Here is a 22,145-nt window from a genome sequence, read left to right as displayed (position 1 = left end):
CAGCTGCCAACAGAGCAGTCTCTGATAACTTATTCTATCAGCAGCCAATAACCTGCAAGCTCTTATTTCATTCGTACTGTCACTTATCCCTCATTTTCAATCTAAAATTTCCCTTCATCCCACACAAATTGTGTCCCATTTTTTAGCACTGAAAATGTATTGCAGTCATAAACCCGAAGTGCTGAGTCAAAATACAAAAGGAAATCTAACTTGCATTTAAGCTGCCAGTAATGTGGTTGCTGAAAGGAGTAGTGAAATCCAGTACCCACACCACAACTCAGATTCCTGCACCTCAAGACATCACATCTGGGCTTATCTTAAATCTGTAGAGAAGGGTGGGGGATTATCAAGTGGTTTCAAGTATGACTGGATCACTTTTATACCTCTACAACTTCAAATAAGACTAAGGCTATGTCTACACTTGCCATTTAAAGCGCAAAAAGTCCCTTTTTTGCGCTAAAACCAAGGAACATGAAGCAGTGCAGCACAGGGCACTGAACAGGGACCCAGAATGCCTTCCACTCACTCCCGGCTTCCCACAAGGCCGATCGAGAGAGCTGCACTGTGAGATAGCTGCCCTAGAGCGCTGCTCTCATCGGTGATGGAAGGACTGCTAGTGTAAACACTCGCCGATGCCTGAGGAATTGAGTACACAAACCAGCACTTTTCTTTCACCGGTTCCCCATCACCAGTGAAACTCACAGTGCAAAAACACTGCAAGTGTAGCCATACCCTAAGTAAAAGTTTGTGGGTGTTCGGAAGGAAAAGACTGAAAAAGACATGAATGAAAGAGCCCTGAGAATGTTATAGACCAGCCAAATTAACAAGTAAACTGCTGGGAATCCAATCTTTGTGCAATAACTTTTTGAGAACGCAAAGTCAGATCAAAGCAACTCTGTCTGGAAAAGTGAAATCCCCCTGTTGGCTGAACAGTGTGAAGCAGTTTGCTCCCTTAGTTGGACACAGTGATCCTCATTCCTACTCAAATGGATCTCTGGTTTATATGAAAGCACCATCTAGATCCAATGTAAACAGGAGCCGGAGGCACTGACGTGGTATACTATTTCCACACGTCACATGCAGCATGAAAACAACTTGCATAACATCTTAGTAAATGAAATAAGGGCTGAAGGAAATTAAATGTCTTTAAGGAAAGGAATATCTGATCCAGGTTATCTTTGTTTAAGCACAAAAGTGGGTATACACCATAGCCTTTCTAGGAGGAGCAGTGAAATGTATCCTGTCACAATGAATCATATTTAGAGATTCAAGATAGTCAGAATGACTAGAGGCAGGGAATGAATGTGGACCATATCCCGATACCTTTATTCAAAATGAAAAAATCCCATGAATAGTTAATAGGGGTATGTGTAGATTGAAGTACTACTCAATATAAGTAGATGTATCAGATTCTGGCCCTGAAAGCAAGGCTTCTCGTCAAACTATTTCTTCAGAATTTACACATTAAATACTAAATGACCCAGGAAATGCAAGAAGACTTTGAACAGAGTGTTTTCGGCTAGTAAAATAACATGCCTAGTTATTCATCCATCTGTGTTTCAGGTACTGTGCCAGTATTGGGTCACCTCTTTGTGGCTGGTCTGATAACTGTTCCAAGAGTATAACAACTGTGACAAGATAACATCTAGTGTCCAAAACGAATGTTGTCAGAAACCTTTGTTCCAGCAGTCTTGGCAAGCACTGAGCGAAACAGGGAACTTTGCTATGTATTAATGCATGAAGGGCATCTGGGCACTGACTTCCTTTTACTTTAAACTACAACAGTTGGAAAACGAGGGGGATCATCTACAGCTCAAGTCATCAGTACTATTCATTAAAGAGCCTTAAGAGCAGACAGAATTTTGCTAGTTGGGTATAACACCACCTACCATAACGCATGGATGTATGGTGACATTTTAAAAACATCCACTGTCTTTTTAGGTATATGAAATTGAGAATTAAACAAATGATTTAAAAACTTCCAGTGCCGATGCTCAGAACCAACATTCATCATTTGAGCGCAAAGTTTTAGGTTATTCCCCCTATCCCTCAGAGACTACATCATGCTACTTCCATACTACATGTATGCTACTAGCCATACAAAACACAGGAACAAATTTTGAGTTGTCCATATTGCAGCAGAACAAGCTACAGATTCATTCTGAAACCTGACACCATTTTTCTGTTTTCCCAGTGCTGGCCATCTGATTACGAAAAGAGGTTGGGGCTTCCATGAGGAAAACATCAAGGCTTCTGTTGTATTGATCTACCAGCCAGGAAAGCTATAAAAGCGACAAACATTCATCCACTCACACACCTGGACAAACATTTTGGTTCAAACTGTCCCTACCTAGATCATAAAACAAACGTTCCCACTACCAAAGAATCGTAAGAGCCCTATAGTACAGTACCTGCCAAAAACAAAGTGCTGAACACTTCTGGGTTGGTCTAAATATAAAAGTGTTTTAAAAACCATAATATGAACTTCAGTTTGTTTTCATTGTCCAAGAGGAGAGGAGAACAAAGAATCAGCATGAGTCAGAAAAAGTAACATTAGATGTTAACATTTTTTCATTTTTAATAATCTGTAGGTTTATTAGTAACACAGATAAGGAAGATCATGGTGGGTTTAAAAAAAAAAGTCCTTTTAATAATAATACCTCTCTCTTATATAGCACTTTTCATCAGTAGATCTCAAGGCCCTTTATAAAGGTCAGTGTCATTATTCCCATTTTAAAGATGGGGAAATCAAGGCACAGAGAGGGAAAGGTGACTTGCCCAAGGAGGCCCAATGGGCACTGGTCAAACTGGGAACAAAACCAGATCTCCTGAATCCTGGTCCAGTGCTCCATCCACTAGACATATGGACTCTCAGACACACCCCCAAGTAATTTGTGTGTTATGTGTTGCTGTCAGAGCCGTCAAATTTATAATTCTCTAAAAACATGGGACCTAAAATAATTAGGATTTATAAGTGATTCTTATTTAAAAAGAAAGCATAATAAAAAATCCTACATGCACAGAGAACATACTGATATGGACTACAGTTTACTGACAGATTCCCTTTTTGCCTCTTACCACCCAAGACAATTAAGTTTCACACTTAAAAATTGGAGATACTGGAATGCATTAGGTCCCAGTTGCCATACTCGAACATTGATACATATCCATAGTCTAACATTGATCTTACATCACATCTACCCTAGCCTGCCTTAGGAACAGAGTAAAGTCCAAAAAGATATCAAGTTATTTGTAAATCTGAGAAGCCAAGCCAGTCAGCAGATCACATGAAACTCAGGCATTTCTAAGAGAACCATAACTCTCCGAGTGCTGTAGGAAACACAAGGTATGTTCACTTACCAGGAGAGATTAGACGATGGGAAAGTAATGAACAGCTGAGAATAGCATAGCTACCACAAGCATGTAGAAGAGTTTATTAGGCAGAGTACTAGGGTTTGGCCAGTGTTTGCTTAAAGTACTGTAGCTGCACGCAAATAAAGGAGTAAGAATAAAATCAGTTTTGAAAAGAGATATGGCTCTTCTCACATGACACCAACTCTGATCCTGCTGACACCTAAGGGACAGAGTGTCCTGCTCGAAGTTCTGCTATTCCAGGCTCTTATTGGCATACACTCACACTATAGGTAGACTGGCAAGTTTATCCTCAGCAAGAGGTCCGATAGAGGGCCTTCAGATTGCTGCTAACAATGGAGAAGCACTTTTTAATGTCAGCAAAGGCTCCTGAATTGTATGCAGAGAACTCTACAATCAACTGTTGCATATTTTTCAAGTTTTTTGACTCTTTAAATAAAAACAGCAAAAAGGTAACTAAAGCCAGAATTCCAGTTGCACTTTTAAACATGAATACAATGTAGTAGAGAACACTGGGAATGCCTGCTATAGCTTAAAGCTACAAAACTGCTTACAACCTCCCATCTTCCCAGCCCCATTTTCAGATGCTTCTACTTTTCTAACAAACAAGTCAAAAAAGTTGTTTGAAATGCTCACATTCTGGGCTGAAGTTTCCCTGCCCGATCTCTTTAAAGTGAAATTTATGGATTAAAAAAAGCTACATGTGTAAAGGTTAATTTGTAGCTAATGAGTATATTGAAGACTGAATTACCAATTGATACCTCAAGTTAGTCATTCTAACTTCTTTGTATATAATTAATACATTTTTAAACCTTTGTTATTTAAATCTGGAACTAGTCGGGCTCTGTTACATGCACAATATGGGGCAGACTATCCCACCAACTCCTAAGAGGTAATTACCACAAAACCTTAAACAGCACTAGGATAATGATTTTCCAAGATTTAATGTAAGGGAGCACTTCAAAATTTAGTCTCTCGCTCTTAACTGTTCTTTTCAGAATTACTCAAGTCCATGGGCTATTACAGTCTTGCACCTTATATTTTGGCTGTACAAATCAGTATGGGTGCTGCATGCAGGGACCTGTTGTTGTCTGCAAGCAGCACTCTTCCTATACTAAGCAGGAAATAAATGCAGGCTGCATTGTAAGAATCTTCACCTGATTTTAACCTTTTTATACCTCCAGAGTCACAAAGATGTCAGTATATCACTGTTAATCAACACAGCGTAATACTTTAATGACTCTTTACTTTTTAAAATTCAACATCTTAAGAAGAGAAGTTCCACTGAGGTTGGAAGTAAACAATCAAGAGGATTTTGGCACCATCTGTACCCAAAGAAATTGGTCAAAGAAAGGTAATTAAGTTACAAGAAACCCAAGACCTTCACTGGGCAACAGAATTCTGCTAGATCTTGGATCCAATATTACTACCCAGTTTATTAACAATAAGGAAACACTTGTCAGATGGAAGGTAAATCTACACTGCAATTGAATGATCTCAGCTCAGATAGACATACTCTCACTAGCTTTAATTTAGCTGGCACACTAAAAATCACAGTGAAGACACAGTGGCATGGGCTTCAGTACCAGACATACATGCCTACCTGATCCCCTGGGTACAGTCATGTTGCTGGCCCACGCTGAAGCTTGTGCTGCCTCATCTTCATTGCTATTTTTAGCGTTCTAGCCAGATTAAAGCTAGTGCAAGTGTGCCTACCTGAGCTGCAAATCACACCTTCAACTTCAGTGTATACATACTGATACTTTTTCCACAATACATCAAAAATATAGCCGCCATTCCCTCACAGTAGATGCACAGCATTCTGAAATATGACTAAACTCAATCTGAAGGAATAATTATGTTGATTTTATGGAGCATGCACTCCATCTTCAATCATGTATTTATATTGTATGTATATTCATGTAGTTTTCTTAAAAGGGATACTTAAGTCACTGACATCCAAAACGTAAAATACACCTTTAAGTTTTCACATTTCCATAGCAAATGTGCTCCTGCCAAAATGAGTGTTTTTTAAATTAATCCCTGCAAAGATAAATAGCCCAGAAAACTGTTCCAGCTCTAGCACCTGTATTCAAAGCTGTACAGCAGTTTATAACTGAACCACAAAAGAAATGTACACTAGATTAACAGACCTGAAAACTAAAATTTTTCTATTTATTCACAGCTTTGCAACAGCAATTCAAGCTTCCCCAAGATTTGTAAATTCCAAGAGTGTGCCTCAATTCTAACTTGCAGGAACTATATCCGGGGTAATAGGAGCATTTCATTTCCATGGCATATTCAGACCTTGTCCTCTCTTGAGACATACAACAAGACTGCAAAAATTAGTGCACTGTGATGGTGAGTTTGAATACATGATTCCACTGACAACTGGACAGAGATCAACAAACTCATTTTACCCAGTGCTTTCTAGTCAACTTTTAATACATTATCATTGGCACAATACAGCATCAAAGAAATCAGACAGAAAAAATCTAGTCAAGTCCTGTTTAAGCAGAATACGAAAGGTACACAAAACCAACAGTAGAGAACATTAATAAAAAAACAGAATTCAAAATCATTTAATCAGACTCCCAATTCCTTCTCACTTCCTTTTCCCATTTGGTAATAAAAACATAGTTCCAGAAGAATATTTGAAGAATTCTTCATCTGCTTAACAGCCAAAGACAACAGTAGGAAACAAGTCAAGAGGCCTTGGAATGAGCTCTCCCTACACGCTGGCAGCGTTCCATTCTGCTTTGTCCCAGCCCTGCACTTTCATTACTCAAGAGATGGGCTCTCTCATTGTTACTTCCAAGGTACTTAGGAAGCTAAGACTGTTCTTGTTTGGACCTTGCAGCTGGGGAAGTGCAAACAGATATATTTTTAAAATAGCACAGAGGTGTGCCACACATTCCCCAAACTGGATGAAAAAGGGAAGTTACCACAATCACCTCTGAGAAGAGTAAGTTACAAAAAGTAACCAATGCTGAATTTCTGTTTGAGGCAATTACAAATGTTCACATTAAATATTTCAAATGCACAAGATCCAAGTAGGTCATATGCCACAAAAATCAATATACGTAGAGGCAGTCTTTCTCCAAAAGTATGCATGTCATTCATGGGATCCTTTGTAGCCAGTGTTAGCCAGCTGTTGGAATCAGGCTCTCAATCTTTATTTTTTTTAAATCAAATTTTAAATTAATATTTTTGCTTCTGGACAATTATTTATTCTGAGAATTCCTGTTTGGACATATGTTTCCTTTTTATTGTGAGGTATGAATTGTCATTGTTGAGGTTCCATTCCCTGTAAGCAGCACAGAGTAACTGTAGAGTGAATATTAATCTTCTCAGCTCCTAGAAAGTGAAATGTAGGGAGGAAAGCTTTCATCACTGCTTTTTCAAGCATGGCACTTAAGAGAATTCTGGGTAAAAATTATTAACGGCATGCTCTGATTCTTGCAGTATTTGGGGTAAATTCTAAGTGACCATGTAAGTTCTTAATGATGCTGACGGCCAACCAATCTAATGAACCTAGCAATACCGCATACCAATCCTGGTCAGTTTCATACAACAATAAAGCATAAAGATGTCATTAGTTAGCACTGGCACTTTTCCTATAAGGGAAAAATGATGGGGATGCTTCTTTTGAAGGGTTCAGAAACACAAGAACTATCATATAGGAAAAGAATAAGTGACCAGTTCAGTCAGGTATTCCTCCTCCTGCCATGCCAGAATAGACCAAATGACCCATCCATGCCAGTGCCTCAGTCAGTGGCCAATGCAAGAAGTGTCAGAGGAAAGAAAGTAACCCTGTGCCAAACTAATTGTATAATACAATGCCACAAAGGGAAGTTTCTTCTTTACCTCAACCAGTGGTCCCATATGGCCTGAAGCACAACTGTTCACCTGTATAATTTTGTCCCAGGTGCTTGTCCAATTGCATAAATGTCTAATCAATTTTGAAATTCACAATCATTTGTCTTAGCAATATCTTGGAGCAGCAAGTTCCACAGGTTTATGGTATGTAAGATTTTATGAAAGCAGTATAAACTGGCCTCTTTTGCACACAAAAGAAGAAAACTTGCAAATTATGATTAAGCAACATTAGCAAAACTGGCTGTGCTGTTTATATGCAATCTTCGGTATGTCACAAGAATGGACACAGGCTGGTAAGTGGGACGCTCTCTCTGCATTCCCACCAAATCTACAAAAATCAAGCAACAAACTTCTCTTACTGAAAACAAAGAGGAGAACTCATATGAACAAACAAGCCAGTGACATGCTTCAGTTATTAAAATGCTGGCACTTAGCTGCACATAACAAATAAATGAAGCAACACTGTCTCAATTAAGCACTTAGTTTTGTAAAAAAAAGACAGACATCAGGACAGCATACAACCACACAAAAACTGGCAGGTCTTGTATGACTGAATATGCTGCTTACCTAAATATCTGCAGTGGAGTTACTGGTGCAGGATTGTTGGCCTGTACCCGAACCAGTAGGGAAAACGGTTTACTGGAAACAAAGGAAGGAAATAAAACATGGTTAATCAGAGCTGAACCCAACTTAAAAACAAACATTTTCAGAAAAGAACAATTAACTCAGCAGAATGCTGCCTTCCTTCCACCAACAGATCTGAAGTTATAAACTCAAAAGCTAGGAAGACAGCACTCTGAAAACATATAGGATACCAAACTTTCAACTCACTGTCCTTTGACATGTGTGCATGCGTGCACACATCACCACTACTTTAGGAACACATCCCAAATACAGTGATCCACCCAAACCTCAAATGATGTGGAATCTGGTCCTCTCTCAGCGCACATACTAGAATAGGTTTGTCTAATATTTGTCCCCGTATTTGAAGGAGTGGCATGACCTGAAAGGAAAATACATGCCAGAGCACACTCCAAACATACTCACCCACAAAAGAAATTCCCCTATCAAACAATTATGAAAATAACTGCTGTCCCAGTCTCTAAAAATCCTAGCACCCACTGTCATCATTCTGAAGTACAGTTATTACTACTACAATCTATTCATTTATATATTGTAGCACTATTCACATGCAAAATGGAATTTTTACAAATCCAGAAACAACGTACACAAGAACAAACAAGAAAAACAGGCTTTGACTTAGATTGGAAATAAATGAATTTATCTGCTACCTCAGCTGCATCTTTACTAACACTTGTGAAATGAACAAAGTAAAATCAATAACATAATTAAAAATCATCAGCATAAGAGCATAAAGAACTGTAACCACACAAACCCAAAGTTTTTATAGCTAGAACTGCACAGATCTAGAACCAAATTCTGCCGACTTACATCCCGTGCAGTGACACTATTCCTGAAACTTAGGGCTGGTCCACACTAAGCCCCCAGTTCGAACTAAGATACGCAACTTCAGCTACGTGAACAACGTCAAAGTATCTTAGTTCGAACTTAAAGGTACTTACCGCGGGTCCACACGCGGCAGGCAGGCTCCCCCGTCAACTCCGCCCAGAAGATCGATTGCTTGCCGCCGAACCAGCGGGTAAGTATAGACGTACCCTTAGTCTTCAGTCAGCTCCACTACCATCTGCCCAAGCCAAAGCAACCTGTCAATCAAGATCCCAATTCACCACCTATCCTCATTTAAAGTTAAACGAACCCCCTAAACTGAAGGGGCCCCACATTCCACAAGTGTACAACAAGCTCACGTTCTCCTGGGAGCTCCTCTACAGGACTATATCTCCCAAACAGATCTACCTCTTGCTCTTCTCCTTTGACTCAAATATTCCACTCAGACCAAAAAAAAAGCTTCCATGATCCCCTGCAGGTATCTGACAGGTGCCTTTCATAGGGCAGAAGAGCCCAGGGTGCTTGGTACTGGAGCCCAAGATCATTAGTTACAAGATGTACATTAAGGAACAGAACCTCATCAGCGTTCAGATTCTTATGCACCTAATGCCCAAGGGGCAGCTCCTCTCCAAACCAGCCTTGGCAACTGCTGTGGCCAGCTTAATCAGGTATTAGCATGTGCCTTTGGATGCCTAAAACTCAACCAGAAGCCAAATTATCCTCTCCCAGATGAATACTCCGTATGACTGCCGCCGAAAACCTCCCAAGGAGATAGTGAAGCAGCAGTAGTTGCGCCCAACACATGCCTGTTTCCTGTGCCAGCACACCTCCATCTTATTACCGGGCATACCCAGCTGCTTGCCATATGGCTGGCATTCAGTCCCGCAACACTACTGAGTGTCAGCAAACCCAAATGTCCACAGATGAACCATTGTTAGCTGACCTAATAGGTAAGAGACAAAGAAAGGATTACACTATACAGAGTAGTAGTGCCCATCTGTCCCACAGAAAGAAAGTGTCCTCATCTGGCCCTGCATAACAAGCCTTTTGTTAATCATTAGGGCCGTTGAGGTGGATGCTCCTATAAAGATTAGATGAGCCACATACACTACTGCTTTCCTTAGCATTGCCACAAACAAATAGTAGGGCTTTGCACTCTGACACTGGAGGGGATGGGAAAAATGAAGCCCAGAAGCTAAGTGACTTCCACACGGCCATGGAGTCTCAGTATTCCCATCTGTAAAATGAGGGTAGTAGTGACCTGCCTTACTGAAGTTCCAAGTGGCCTTTTGCATCTGCCATGTGGTTTGAGATCATCAAATAGAGGGTGGCATAGCAATGCAAAATATATTAATATTGTGTATAGACTATACACCCACATATGTACTTTTTCTCCAGATTATTATATCCCTCTATGTTTCTTCCCCACCCTCAATTCCTGGGGGGCTGAAAGGGGCAAAAGAACTATGTTTGGATGAAAATAGCTAGTGCAACAAAATAAGCAATCAAGATTCACACTATGACCCTACGCCCCATATTCTTCATAGAGATATTGCTATAATATAAATATGGCAGAGCTGATTTCAGTGTCTGTGTCTTTCTGCAGCTGAGCGTGTCCCTAGCAGTGTGTGCGTGCTAGAGGAGGCTTGAGGGCCTGGCACAGAAGGACCGGGTGAGGGAGCCCAGGCTGGTGGAACGGGCGGGCTCAGTGCGATTCTCATACATCAGGTGGCACAACCCATCACACCCAGATACCCGTGCATGATTCGTCCGCATTCAAGTGGGTGCCCTATCAAACCCCTGCCCAGTCATCCTGTGGCTTACACAGAGGGATCCAACAGTTCATTGTGAATAAAAGCTCCAATATCATGTATCTGATGAGCAGGCTCTTTGGTCAATGACTGACATACAAATCAAACATTTTACAGACGGGAGCCAGGGTTCCCCAATCTCTAGTGAGTGCTGTGTCATTTATAGTAGGCTTCCTGAAAGAGTGAAGTGATGCAAACTATTTTACAAAGTAACCACTACCACAATGATAATACTTTCTTCCTCTCTGCTGCCCAATAATGTTCTCTCTCTGGCTTGCTCATAAAATAAATCTGTCAAGATGTTATATGAGATTACCTATATTTTTAAATGATAGTCTAGGCTTATGATTACATTATCTCCCTGGTTCAGTGAACGTGCGGTGGAGAAAGCAGTCCAATCCTAGGAGAGTATTATTTTCGAGTGACTTTTATTGTCCATTATCTTACAGCATTTATGCCACAGCCACGATGTCTGGTAGGAATATTTCACAACAGAAATATTTTTGTCGTTAGTATTCTCATTGCAATTTAGTCAGATCAACCTTTAAATCTCATCTATCATACTGAAGTGCTTTGGCAACGCAAGCTCAGTAATATATGCTTCCATGTAGAACCTAATTACAGGCTAGGTTAAACAGCATACTCCCCCCCCTTCTGTATTACAAGGTGATAGGAAATCCTGAGCAGGCTTTGGTTTCTCACCCTCCCTTTTTGTTGGTGGAAGTACACGACCAGTTCATTATAACAGACTGATTCTGTCTGGCACATTACAAAAATTCACTTGAACCTAAACAAACTTCTGACAGCATTTCCAAAAGCAGAGAGTATTTACTGTAAATCCCTGACAAATTTTTCCTCCTCAGTTCATCTCTCTCTTGACAGTCACCTTAAAATGACTAGAAATTACCATAAGTAAATAGCAGTTTAACATCCAAAAAAAAGAGTGTTAACGTTTAATACACACCTGCCAAAACTAAAGAACTATTAATAGGGACGTTGAAGGAGAAAACTTGAGACATGCTACTGAAATGCATTAGATAGGAGAGAATTCTGCAAGAAATTAGTAAGAAAATACAATTTAGCAAACATTTTGCATAAAGAGACTAAGATCAGACCACATATGTAAAGGTGGATTTTATACCACAGTGATGAGAAACGGATTAGAAAGAATATAAGCTCTTCAGAGCAGGGACTATGCATTTTTTCTTACTAACAGCTAGAAAAAGTGACATGGGAATTCAAGGCAAAAACTGTCAAACATGAAGCTCACACATATCAATTGAGAGTTTGAAAATCTAGGGCTTGGTCTACACTTGAAGGTTATGCTGGCATGGTTATGCTGACCAGAGTTGTGAAAAACTACACCCGTGACAGAGCTATGCCAACATAACCCCCAGCATAGACCCAACTATGTTAACGGAAGAGTGGTTCCGTTGACATAGCTAACATTGTTCAGGCAGGTGGTGTTCCTACACCAACAGAAAAAACCCTTCTATTGGTGTAGGCTGCATCTACACTATGGGGCTTGCTGGTATAGCAATAACCCAACCTAAAACAATGTCAGAGGAAGTTATACAGTACTTTCCAAAACACAACTCAACATGAATAACGTACACCTGCAAAACCCAAGGAGATACATTATTAACCAGTATGAAGATTGTGTAAAGGCTATTGGGGTCTCCCTACAATATGCCTGTTAGTATTGTGTCATGGTGATCTTAGGGCTTGGCTACACTTGCGAATTACAGCGCAATAAAGGAGCCCTAGGCGCCCTAGCTCACTACCTGTCCACACTGGCAAGACACATAGAACACTCTGACTCCGGGGCTACAGCGCTGCTGGTACTCCACCTCGGTGAGTGGAATAATGTTTGCTGCGCCCCCGCTGGAGCACCGCAGCACCAGTGTGGACGAGGTGTTGCATTACTGCACTCTGATCGGCCTCTGGAAACGTCACATAATCCCCTTAAGTCAAGTGGCCACTCTTCTCATTGTTTTGAACTTGCTGTAGGAATGCGGATATGCCATTTGAAAGCTCCGTTTCTGACAGCCAGCTGCTTATGTGCTCCGAGACAGATTACTGTGGAATGCTGTATGTGAGAGAGAGAGGCGGGAGGGAGGGAGAGGGGGGCCTGCTGCTGTCTGAACTTACAAGATAGCATCCTGACATGCTCTCAGCCCCCAAAACCCCACTCTCTTCCCCCCCCATACACACAACACACTCCACCCCACCCCACCATTTGAAAAGCACGCTGCAGTCACTTGCATGCTGGGATAGCTGCCCATAATGCACCGCTCCCAATGCCGCTGCAAGTGCCACAAATGTGGCTACACTAGTGCGCAAGCAGCTGTCAGTGTGGACAGACTGCAGCGCTTTCCCTACTGCGCTCTCCGAAGGCGGGTCTAACTCACAGCGCTCGTCATCTGCAAGAGTGAGTAGCCATACCCTTAGTTCATGGATACAGTTCCTAAAATTTACAGCTAATATATTGTCTAATTGAGTTTTATTATTCCCCAAAGGCACAAGCTCTAAAGAACTAGAATGGCAAATTCAACTGTCTCAATCTCTCAAGTTGAAGAAGTTTTTAAAGTGTGCATTCTGAAGCCAATAAGTAACAAAAAAAGGCATCAATCATTATAGTCAATGTAAATATATGTGGTGACAAGGCTGAAAAGCAGATGAACTCACCCAATAGACCAAAATGGTTCCAGTGCAGGGATTCTCAACCTTTTTCCTTCTGAGCTTCCCCCCTGCCCCCCCCCCCGCCACTATCCTATAAAAACTCCACACACGCCCCCCTTGTGCCTCAACAACTGTTTTTCTGCATATAAAAGCCAGGAATAGTGTTAGGGGGTAGCAAGCAGGACAACTGCCTGTGGCCCCATGCCACAAGGGGGCACATGAAGCTAAGTTCCTCGGGCTTCAGCTCTAGGTGGCAGGGCTTGGGGCTCAGGGGTTCAGCCTCCTGCGGGGGGGGCTTCGGCTTTCTGCCCTGAGCCCTAGCCAAGTCCAGTGCTGGCTCTGCTTGGTGAATCCCTGAAACCTGCTCGCAGCCCGCCAAGGTGCCCTGGACCCCTGGTTGAGAACCATTGCTCCAGAGTAACAAGGCATTCATTCAGTCTTTAGAACATGTAACTGTTTGGTAGTGAAATGTCTTATGAAACACAGTTCCTGACTGAAAGCAACAGTTTCTTTTCAAAATTTCTGGGCCATATTTTTAAATCCCAAAAGCTATCAATTAATCCACTGCAATTTTTTTTTAATTCAGTCTTTCCTTAGATTTATACAAGTGCAGAAAGGGATCTTAGTCAAGTTTTTTGTTTGTTTGTTTGGTTGGTTTTTTTTAAGTCTTTACTGTTCCAAGTGGAGTCTCACCTAAATAAGTAACTACCTCTAATGAGAGTTACATATGTACATCGCAAGGTGAAATATTTAAATGAAAAAAAATATTTCTTTAATTTTCTTCTATCTGAAAAATAATGAATATGTAAATATCTGCTGTCAGGCTGAAATGCAGAAGCCAAGTCTCAGCCCTCAGCGAAAATTTTACATGCAAGTTATAAACCCCTAAAAAAAAAAAAAAAGAGAGAGAGAAGATTTATAATGGAAAAGCTGACAGACCCTTAACTGGAAGCAAAGAACTGAAGTCTTTTTAGTATTTTAGTCACACACATCCCATTTTATGAGTGTTAGAATAATTTATCCTGAAAGCAGGTGCAGATGAGGTTGTGTTAAGACTTTGTGTAGTTTTTACTCGTTGCAACAGCTAGAGTGCTGAGCACTGTTTCCTTGAAGATATCAAAATTCATTAACTGAGAACACTTTCGTTAAAGAACTGAAAACCCTGGAGCTTTTTTCATATTGTTATGTCAAAAACGGATATTCATTAAACAAATGGTGACAGCCATTGTAATTCACTGTTCCATACTTAGGGGAAAATGACATTAAGTCAACAAACTTAGGACTTGTCTACACTGGCAATTTACAGCGCTGCAAGTCTCTCGCACAGGGGTGTGAAAAAACACCCCCTGAGCGTAGCAAGTTTCTGTGCTGTAAAGCGCCAGTGGAGACTGTGCACCTGGGGAGGTGGTGTTTTTAGAGCGCTGGGAGAGCCACAACCACGCAAGCCACGTTGAAGCGCTGCCCTTAGAGCTATTCAGAGCCACTCACTACAGATGTCAATAGAACTAATGTTACTTGCCAATATTTAAATATTTGCGGCAAACTTCCCACTTTGTTTCAAATCCTTCTTCACCCCCAGCTCAAGGTTTACATTAGTCACGGAGATTAATCTTTCAACAGAAATACTACTGAACAGTCTACATTGTAGTAGCTGGAAGAACTCCCCAAGAAACCCAACTTGCTTCTAAAAAATAGCATGGTTTGTCATCGTTTTCACCATTATTTATCACTGTTTGAACTATGCAAAAACCAAGTACCACGTTTTAAAAGTAATAATAATAAAAGTACTTCAGATCCAAAACATTTTACAAACTTAACTTGCCAGTCCTCAGCACTCTCCTGTGTAGTAGTTACATAACTATCATCATCTTCATTTTACCAATTAAGAAAATGATACAAACAATGGAAGGAAAGCATCCCCATGACATCATTCAAATATTTGTAAACTTATGTCCATCAAGCTAAGTATATTTAGCTTTCTTAATGCTTTGTACATTTTAATCTTTCCTACCCCAGAGGCCATCTCATTCCTTACAATACGTGCCGCCACAGCAGAGTGAGTCAGCTTGCAAACACTTGCTGAAAATCCTTAGATTTAACATACGGGGCCTGGAGCCGGGACATAGTCAGTGGACGGCCCCTACCTTTGGATTTTTTTCCTCTTATTGGCCCAACAGAGCCCAAGACCCCGCTGTCCAGTTCATAGTCACAGATTAAGGTCCATCACTTCTCCGAGCCATCCGCCTGGGGGACTGATTTTGATATTCTTTTTTTTTTTTTTAATTTACTTTGTTGGGTGACAGTATTGTAATGGTCATTAACATTCGCCAACAAGTCTCATTCTCTATTTAAGTGTTGTATAAGCAGCCAGGGACAATGTAAAGGCCACTTTTTATGCGTCAGAAATAAGTCTGTTTCTCCAGCCCCCTTATTTTCTGTTGCTTATCTCTGAATCTTCACATCTTTTGGTAATGAGATGCCCATGGCCAAATGCTGTTTTTTAGATGCAGTCATACCTGAGCCAGAAAGGGAGGAACTATTGCCACTCACCTCCATGGCAGAATGCTTTGGAATATGCAACCGAATTCTGCTTTGAATTTATCCATCTCATTACTCACTCATGTCTATTTCACAGTCCATTATCACTCTTTTCAGCATGCAGATTTTTCCTTCCATTGAACATCTATGCTACAGATTACTTTTTCCCATATATACATTAGCTTGCATTTGTTCAAAGTGGGATACAGCACTGATTCTTTCAATACACTCCGATACCTCTCCCAACAATCTAATATACAGATCTTTATTATCACCGTTTGCTTACAATTGCTTCAGCAACAGATCATTTTCTCTTTTGAAGACTGGTCATACAGTTTACTTTTCTTCACTCTTCCAGTACCAAACCAGCCCACTACGACTTTTCAAGAAGAGTTATCAGTAGTTGGAAAAGTTTGTTGGCTAACTCCCTTAAAATGCATATCATCCAGACCACCCAATTTGTACATGTCCACATTTTCCATCTACAGTTTTCACTCACTATAAATTATATTTACATTTGGGGGGGGACTAAAACTAAAGCCACAAACCAGCATGGCATGCACCAGCATAGACCCTTATGGCATCCCAAGGGAATGACCCCCAAACTGCGCAAACTACTTTTCTTCAGAAAAAGAAAAAAAAAATCTTCCTTTAAACAAAAGGTGCTTAATATCTCTGCCATATCTGAATTCTTATTAATTTCTGTTTATTAATGGGCCTATTGTTTCTACTAATAAATACCCCTGGTATTTTAGTCCTTATTCTCCTCTCAAACACACACACCCTTCTTCACCACATGGGAAAGTTTTAACTCAAGCTAATTTAGACTATTCCTCAGGCAGAGTGATCTGTATTTTGTCCTATACCGCTTTCCTTTTGCTCCCCTTATTTTTCTCTAGAAGACTTATAAAACATCGTTTTCTTTTGTAGGTCACCTACCCCATTGCCATTTACAATATGGATTTGGAGGAAGGTTTTGATTTGGAAGTGTTTATGCTTTTTTAAAAAAAAAAATTCAATCACTTGCAAAATGAGTTCCTTAGCACTTGGGCCCAACTGAAATAAGATATAACTGTTTTTAAAGAGTCTCCTGAATATGGTTTTAAATGTAGCTTACACCATTCATTACAAGATTGTTTCACGTGGCTCCCATTAAAGAATCCTAGGATCAGTGCCAAGAGCACTTAGTGATTTATAGTTATGACTGCATAATCAATGTGACAAGAGATCAATGTGCCTTCACATCAGGCTAACTATACTATTCTTACCTCTTATTCTGTTCTCAGACACACCCACGCAAATGGGTATATGTATATTTAAGACATGTAGATACATAGATATATGCACATTTAAAATTCAGTGAGCATGGGTAGCCATCAAGTGCATTTAAAATGACATCAGTTCCTCTGAAAGAGATTTAATATTGTAAACATAATACATCATCCACAGGCAACTTTACAAAACAGCTTGCTTTGCTTGTTTTTTTTTTTTCCTTTCTTTTTTTTAAATTAAAGGACCTATATATTACAGATAAATTGAGACAACAGGGCCTTTCAAGTGCTTTTCTGTGCAACCTTGAACTCCATATAGATATCCACTATACAAATGTTCACATTCTTTGAAACAGCAGCAGGAGACACCCCATGCTACTACTGTAACTAATATACACCCATATTAAAACTATCTGGAATTTTATTGTCTTGGTTACCAAGCATGCAACAACATGCTTACCTTTTAATTTATAATAGAATAAAGCTTTCAAGCCTGAAGCCAAGTTATATAAGCACATTTCTGTTACCATTCTCAGAATTTGTGCATTTCTGATTAACAGAAGAATTAAATATAGGCTGTAAACATGTTATTTATATAACATGCCCTTGTTGCATAGGCTGCTAGACACATTAATATCATTAAAACAAAACTGAAATCAGTATTAGCCACGTACTGCCATGAAAGGTGCAGTATCTAAACCAACCCCCCAGAATTACAGTTTACCACCATAAAGAGCACAACATCCCTAACCATTTACCCAAATACAACTAGCACTCTCAAGCAAAAGCCTCAGCAAACAGATGGGCCTCATATACCTTCCCCAGGTCAAACACAAACTCTAGAGAATCAACAAGAGCAGTCAGCTCCAGTGTACAGGAGGACCTTCCATCAATTTCTACCCCTGCTCTCCCAAAACTTTAATCTAGGAACTGTTAAGATGAAATGTCTCAGCTGATCTCAATAAATACAATAGTATTAATACTAAACCCTAAGACATCTTCCTAAAAAAAGTCTAATGTTAATAAACAATACCTTTTTTGCCTGGGTGTAGCCCCTTTGAAATGAACCATTTCAGAGCCCTTTACAAACATTAAGCAATCCTCACAGCACACCTATGAAACACAAAGAAGTACCACAGCTCAGGCCGTGAGTCAATGTCATAGACAGGCAGACAGCCGAGAAGTCCTGACTCTTAGTTCCCTGATCTAATCACTATGCCCATGGACTCAGTTTGTGGCCCCATAACATGAATATTCTAAGGGATGAGAAACCAGGAGCCAGGATACCTGTCCTGCTGCAGAGGGACTCTGCCAAAGGCTAAGGGGAGGAATAGAAAACATACTTGCACTTAACTTCAAATAAGCCAGAATAGCTTGAAGTATTTACATTTCTCATAATCAAAAGTAAGAGGAAATGATGTTGAGAATTATGCAAGTCAGACAGTCTGAAGAATCACGTGATTCAAATCCAAAGGCAACTTCAAAACCACCTCATAAAAGCATATGCAAAACTTGCAAAGCAGCCAGATGCTAACATTGCAAGAATAGCTTTCGCAGCATCTGGATCCTGCAACTAATAGCCAAACGGAAGCAGAAACTTTTGCCTGTGTAAAAAGATTAAACTTTTTTCTCCTTAAATAAAAAAACCTAATTAGAGACATTTTTTTCCTGAGAATATATGTCAATAAGAGTATACTAATTTATAAATGTGTTCTATCTCCTGAATAAAATCATTGTTAATTGATTTTCCTATATATTCTGCAAAAGCATCTCATCACATCTGGAACTGACAGCACCAGTTTTTAATTACGGTTCTTGCTAACTTTATATTAACAGTTGTGTTTCACTTTGAACAATAAGGTTGCCTTAAAGTAAATACAATTCCTTGCCCATATGGACAAGTTATTCTCAAAGAATAAGGGTCACACACTGATACTTTTTAGAGAGAGACTATAAGGTGATCCTTCTGCAGTCTGCACAGTGGCTTTTATTACTTCTTCTACTGATGACTAGGGTTAACTTTAAGAGTAGCAGCCGTGTTAGTCTGTATCCGCAAAAAGAACAGGAGTACTTGTGGCACCTTAGAGACTAACAAATTTATTAGAGCATAAGCTTTCGTGGGCTACAGCCCACTTCTTTGGATGCATCCGAAGAAGTGGGCTGTAGCCCACGAAAGCTTATGCTCTAATAAATTTGTTAGTCTCTAAGGTGCCACAAGTACTCCTGTTCTTTTTGTGGTTAACTTTAAGTTCTTGCAGAGAAGGGGACTCTCCCCTGCCTGGGCTAAATGCCCAAATTCCTTCAGGATTCACAAGACTGTCTTTTCTTAATCAAGTCAAATTTTTCTACAGAAAGGTCTGCACATAATGTTCTGCAAAGAAACTGAGAATCATCAACCTTTAAAGAAAATTATAAATAAATGTGCATGCATAACAGACAAACAGCATATTGTGTTATGTTCTGCCCTACATGCAACAATTATGCATTATTCTAATACAAATGTTCTCAATACAGTAGCACAAAGCTACGTACTATCTGTGGAGTCAGTCAGTAATGCCCGTATGTTGATTTTTGCAGGGGGGGGGGGGGGCAGGCAAACAAAAAGATTTGACTACCCTGTCTACCCCCGGCATTTCCTTCCCAACCTTCTTTGACTGCCAAGATAGTTGTGCCTAGACACAAGCACTGATGTCAGATCACTGCTACTTTCTGTAGCATGGGGTACATATTTATTATTTTAGGGATCCAGAAAAATGAGTTTGTACTCACCAGGGCAATAGCTATACATTCCCACTGCCATTTGTCCCTTCTCTTACAAACGCTGCAGGTCTTATACCTCCAAGATGACCCACGTTCAGCCACTTCTCTGCAGTAACTACCTGTATGGCCATATTACATCAGAAACTGAGCTACCTTCTCCCCTGACAACTGAGTGAAAGTTAATTTTCCAATAACCTTCTTGACATTATCAATCTCTGTCAATAATACTCCTGAACACACCTGAGAAATTACACCATGGACCAATCCATCACCATTTTCAGGCAGCTGCGTGCTATTACACATTTGCATAAATACAACAACCAGTTTGTTTCAAAAGAGGCCCTAAATATTTACCTTATTTTAAAACTCTGTACTCATTGCAAATCATGCTAACAGCTGTGAAATGCCTGAGTAAAGCAACACCACTTATCAAGAGAAAGAATTTTATAGAGAGACAGATTCTACCACTGACAAGTTGTATTCTTTCTTCAAAAACATGAAGGTTTTAAGCATCCATCCCCCATTAGCCCTAATGGAAAAAGTATGCACAGCTACCATAGGAATGAATGGGAAAACTGACCCAGTAACATGTCACAAACATGAACCCAACTTAAAATCAGGTTCAGACATAGCCTAAGTGCTAAGATGACAAAGATAAAATTAAAGAATAGTCACAGCTGGGGAACAAATCAAACCAATTTAAAATAAAACTGATATAAACAACTAATTTAAAGTCAACTTATTTAGTCACCAAATGTTTACTGGTCATTATCTAATCAATGAATGTCTAATAATTGCTGACCAATCTCTCTCATATTTTCTAAGTTTATTTCAGAGTAGCAGCCATATTAGTCTGTATCCACAAAAAGAACAGGAGTACTTGTGGCACCTTAGAGACTAACAAATTTATTAGAGCATAAGCTTTTGTGGGCTACAGCCCACTTCTTCGGATGCATATAGAGTGGAACATATATTGAGGAGATATATATATACACACATACAGAGAGCATGAACAGGTGGGAGTTGTCTTACCAACTCTGAGAGGCCAATTAAGTAAGAGAAAAAAAAACTTTTGAAGTGATAATCAAGTACTGGGCTATCTTGATTATCACTTCAAAAGTTTTTCTCTCTTACTTAATTGGCCTCTCAGAGTTGGTAAGACAACTCCCACCTGTGCATGGGGGTGGGTGTGTGTGGGGTGTCCTCAATATATGTTCCACTCTATATGCATCCGAAGAAGTGGGCTGTAGCCCACGAAAGCTTATGCTCTAATAAATGTGTTAGTCTCTAAGGTGCCACAAGTACTCCTGTTCTTTCTAAGTTTATTGATTTTAGTCCTACATTTTCATATACTTTAATTCTAACAAAGTTGATGGATCAAAAAGCCATATACAGATACCTTATTTGTAGATGCAACTCCAGCTTTGTGCTAAAATGGTTTCACCTGGAGGCAGTTTTACTATTTTTCCTATTTAATTTCCTGCAATGAAATTAATTTAATAGTGGATCTGATAGTGCAAAAGCAAATGTGACCTTTTTTGCGAAATTCTTTCCAAATAATTTTGTTATATTTATTAATTTATTTTTGACTAATAGCCGTAACTGATAGAAGAGACTGAACAATGTAGCCAGCTTAATTCTTCTGCAAGGAAGGATGAAACTGAACCTTTTTACGCTTATGGGAAACAATTACAAAACATCAGATATCTTGCGTGGTTCAAGTCTGGACATCCAATGAGATTCTTGGGTTATCCCTCAAGATACAATACTATGCATTGAAGGATCTGCAAGTATTTTACAGATATACTTTCTAATGTTCCTGTGTGGTAGGCATTATTAAACACACAGTGGTAAGTAAGGCACAGAACTATTAAATAACCCTTCCCAAGGTCATAGAGAGAGTCAGAGCTGGGAACAGAACAGATCTGTCCTGACTCCATGCCCTACTCTAACCACTAGACAGAGTCGCAAAATAAATATGTGGATTACTGCAGTGATTTATAGATGTTTAGTAATGCATGAGAAAGGAGGAACACACAGACAAAAGAATGAGATATTAGGATAAATAGAAAATGTTTAGTACTGAAGTCAGAATATTTACTAGCTGGTTAGGAGTACTGCATAAAATATTGCCTCATTTATTCAAGATTTGCTGAAGCTACCAGTGAAAACACATTCTATTCTGCATTGATTTTTCTTCTTGGATTAACAGATAATTTGTCAGTCAAAACAGAAAAAAAGCCACCCCCGTGACAAACATGTCATCCACAAGCATGAAAAGGAAGAGGTATCATACAGAGAACTATCCAGACCTAGCCTTTTCAACACTCTAGAGCACAAGGATTGCCATGGGGCATACAAAACT

The 22,145-nt window shown here is 39.8% G+C and overlaps 1 protein-coding gene across 14 annotated transcripts in view; it reads right to left on the bottom strand.

The window, feature by feature from the left end:
• The window catches only part of NEK6 (NIMA related kinase 6), a 109,952-nt gene that overhangs the window by 71,656 nt on the left and 16,151 nt on the right, over nucleotides 1-22,145 (bottom strand). For 5 of the 14 annotated variants that reach the window (XM_065572604.1, XM_065572611.1, XM_065572615.1 and 2 more), the window contains exon 2: nucleotides 7,819-7,890. The exons of 5 other annotated variants lie outside the window; for them this stretch is intronic. The gene's annotated coding sequence lies outside the window, so the exon portion shown is untranslated. Of the gene's footprint in view, nucleotides 1-7,818; nucleotides 7,891-8,834; nucleotides 8,976-22,145 lie in introns of all 14 variants that reach the window. 4 more of the 14 variants (XM_065572607.1, XM_065572614.1, XM_065572605.1 and 1 more) reach the window with 2 other exon arrangements.

The sequence above is a fragment of the Chrysemys picta genome, chromosome 18 (assembly GCF_011386835.1).
Source record: "Chrysemys picta bellii isolate R12L10 chromosome 18, ASM1138683v2, whole genome shotgun sequence".
NCBI lineage: Eukaryota > Metazoa > Chordata > Testudines > Emydidae > Chrysemys > Chrysemys picta.
This window is presented reverse-complemented; position numbering and strand designations above follow the sequence as displayed.